The following is a 3904-nucleotide window of genomic DNA, read 5'->3' as shown; positions in this document are numbered from 1 at the left end:
AGAGTGGGAAATTAATAATAATTTAGTCTAAGGTCATAGGTAATCTGTACTGTTTTGAGTTATTCAAAACACTACACTAATTTGGATTTTCAGTGTTCTGGTATAATTCTGTAACCATTTTGAAGTTTTGGCTTGGTTCTTTTTGATAATAAGGACATATTTTTCGGTACTTTCTAATTAGCAATTTCAAGGACAGTATTAAATCTGAATACAAGAAGTGAATTGTTAATTTGCAGGTAACTTTATTCGCATCTACACTATAAAATCATTTGCTCAAAAAAAAATGGTGCTAATGTGATCTGTAAATAAATATACCATTTACATCACAGTGTTAGTTGCATGACTTTCAAACAACAAAACCACTATTACATAGTTAGCATATACATTTTTTTCTTTTTAGGGTCACACCCACAGCATATGAAAGTTCCCAGCTAGAGGTCAAATTGGAGCTGTGGCTAATGGCCTAGGCCACAGCCACAGCAATGCAGGGTCTGAGCCACATCTAAAACCTAGACCACAGCTCATGGCAAAACCAGACCCTTAATCCACTTAACAAGTCCTGGGATCAAACCCATAACCTCATGGATACTAGTCAGATTCGCTTCTGCTGCAACCCAAAGGGAACTCCCTAGCATATACTTTTTTGACAGCTTTATTGAGGTATAATTGATATTGAGGTATAATTTATATATATGTATAAATTATATCTATCAGTTACTTTATTGTAACTATGCTTTGGAAAAAGAGGTACGATTTTATTTCAGATTAGTTTAAACTAGCTGCTTTTTGAAAAAGTTAATAAAATAATTATGAGAATTACAGTACCCTGGAATAAATTTTTTTTTTTTTTTGGTCTTTTTGATATTTCTTGGGCCGCTCCCACGGCATATGGAGATTCCCAAGCTAGGGGTCCAATCGGAGCTGTAGCCACCGGCCTACACCAGAGCCACAGCAACGCGGGATCCGAGCCGCGTCTGCAACCTACACCACAGCTCACAGCAATGCCGGATCCTTAACCCACTGAGCAAGGCCAGGGAGCGAACCTGCAACCTCATGGTTCCTAGTCGGATTCGTTAACCACTGCGCCACGACGGGAACTCCAAATTTTTTTTTTCAAATCTAGTTGTATATGTTCTTTGGATATATCTATTACTTATTAACAATTATTATCCAAATTCCTACCTTTATTCATATATCTATAAAAATATTATGAAAAAGCAACATATAACCCTAACCATGAGCACTAATTGTGTCTTTTATCTTCTTGTGCCTTTATGCACTCTCTCTTTCCAGAAACTCATCTATTTTCATGAAAGTAATGAGTTTGATGCCTTGATTTCTCTTCAACCTGTACATTTCTAACTTGTTTTTCAAGGTAGCTATATTCCTATACCTGTAGCTACAATGCAGCTACAATGTCTTCTGTAGGATCCAGAGGAAAAACATTTTCTCCTGTGTTATTTTTCTATGCATCCCCAAGGTCATTAGTGTCTAATGAATTCAATAAATATTCATTAAATAAAATAAATAAATTAATGTAGCCTCTGAGTAAATATTGCCACTTTATTCATTATGTAAAAACTGTATTCGGTACCTCCTTTGTGCCAGGTTTTATGATAGACTCTAAAAACACAAATATAGGTAACACACAGTCTTTTCATAGAAGAATTCAAGACCAATTTATTTAAATATGCAAAATAGGTAACTAACAAGGACCTACTGTGTAGCACATGGAAATCTACTGAGTGTTCTGTAATAACCTATATATATGTGTGTGTGTGTATAACTGACTCACTATGCTATAAACCCGAAGCTTGTACAACATTATAAATCAACTATACCCCAATAAAATAAAAGTTTTTAAAAAATATTTTTAAAAATTCAATGTGCTATTTTATGTGCTAGGAAAACCATGTGGTTGAAAGTAATAATTGTGTTAAATATGACTTAATCAATCAAAAATGTGTGTCAAGAGTTTCCTTAAAAATCTCTGTCCTATTCCTATAGGGATTTGAGATCATCCTACGATGTTTGAGATCTTAAGATTTGAGATCTTTCTATATTACTTGTCTCACATGAATGACATATGTAGACCTGACAGACTAGGCTAAATTCAGTTATCAGAGGCCCATGGGAGAAGATGGGGGAGAATGAGTGTCCCCACGGGGAGGGAAAAGGAAGATAGGGTAGCATGCTGAAAGTGACAGGGATGGATGGTTGCCCATCCTGTTAAGGGCAGGGGGTTCCCGGAGGCAGAAGCTCTTTGATCCAAGCAGAGGCATCAAACAGCTTAGGGAAACGGGATCAAGGAGATGCTGGGAATCAAGTAATCAAGATCAGAGGAAAGGAAGACAAGGGTCATTTTTCTTTGAGTGTATCTACTTTCTTCAGATCTCCATTTCCACAATCCGTTCTCTCCTTTCCTGAACTTAAATCAGCCTCTGTATTTCTCTCCTGCATTTTAGTCTCTTCACAAATATCCTCAGTATCTTTTTATTTTTTTTTCTTTTTAGGGCTGCATCCACAACATATAGAGGTTCCCAGGCTAGGGGTCAAATGGGAGCTATAGCCACTGGCCTACACACAGGCACAGCAATGCCAGATCCGAGCCGCGTCTGCAACCTACACCACAGCTCACCGCAATGAGCTTAATCCTTATCCACTGAGGGAGGCCAACCATCCAAATTGCGTCCTCATGGATACCAGTCATATTTGTTTCCGTTGAGTCACGACAGGAACTCCTTTCTTTTTTTCTTTTCTTTTTCTTTTTTCACAATTTCTGAACTGAAGTGCACTTAGGAAGAAATATGTAGCTATAATTCTTCTGATACTTCTGTTATTTAAATGAGTGGAATCTCCTATACATTTGCTTGTCCTTAACAAATATTTTCATTTTCTTTTTACTTCTATGGAGCTCCAAAATATTTTTCCTTAAGTATTTACTTCCATTTAGCTCTAGATTTAAAACAAAAATTTTGTTGCTCCTGATATTCACAAAACTTAAATTATGGTGTGTCTAGTCTACTATGACATAACTTTCTTTTCAAATATGAATGTTTTAGGTCTTGAGACTTTGCTTCCTGGAGTCTATCATATTCCTCCAAGAAAGCATTTTAAACTAGCATCTCAGGTAAGCTTTTGGCAAAACCCAATTATTCTCTCCCCACCCCTTTTGTTTCTCTTAACCTGCAACAACTTAATCCTTCTCTGAGTGATTGCTCAATAATTATTTTGTGGGAGGCTGAATAGATTGCCTGAGGCCCCTCCGCCTGCAAGTCTGGCCCTGATGTTAACCTGGGGTATGGGGTAAGGGAGGGGGTGAATTGAATCTGTTCTTAGTGACTCAAGGGTTTAGTTAGCTGACAGTGTCAGATAGGTGAAAATTGTATTTATTTACTTATTTATATATTTTTTCTTTTAACAATTTTTATTTTTTCCATTATAGTTGGCTTACAGTGGTCTGTCAATTATCTACTGCACAGCAAATTGACCCAGGCACACATACATACATACATCCTTTTTCTCACATTATTCTCCATCATGTTCCATCATCAGTGACTAGATATAGCTTTCAGTGCTATAAAGCAGGATCTCATTGCTTATCCATTCCAAAGGCAATAGTTTGCATCTATTAACCCCGGGTTCCCAGTCCACCCTACTCCTTCCACTTTGGCAACCACAAGTCTGTTTTCCAAGTCCATGAGTTTCTTTTCTGTGGAAGGGTTTATTTGCGCCATATATTAGATTCCAGATATAAGTGATACCATACAGTATTTGTCTTTCTCTTTCTGACTGACTTCACTTAGTATGAGTCTCTGATTCCATCCATGTTGCTGCAAATGGCATTATTTTATTGTCTTTTATGGCTGAATAGTATTCCACTGTGTATATATACCACATCTTC

This window comes from Sus scrofa, chromosome 11, assembly GCF_054392235.1.
Source record: "Sus scrofa isolate SSC_HxYL_T2T_F1_AM1 chromosome 11, Sscrofa_HxYL_maternal_Yorkshire_Landrace_v2.0, whole genome shotgun sequence".
In the NCBI taxonomy this organism is placed as follows: domain Eukaryota; kingdom Metazoa; phylum Chordata; class Mammalia; order Artiodactyla; family Suidae; genus Sus; species Sus scrofa.
The sequence above is the reverse complement of the archived record's forward strand: the minus strand, read 5'-3'. Positions refer to the sequence as shown.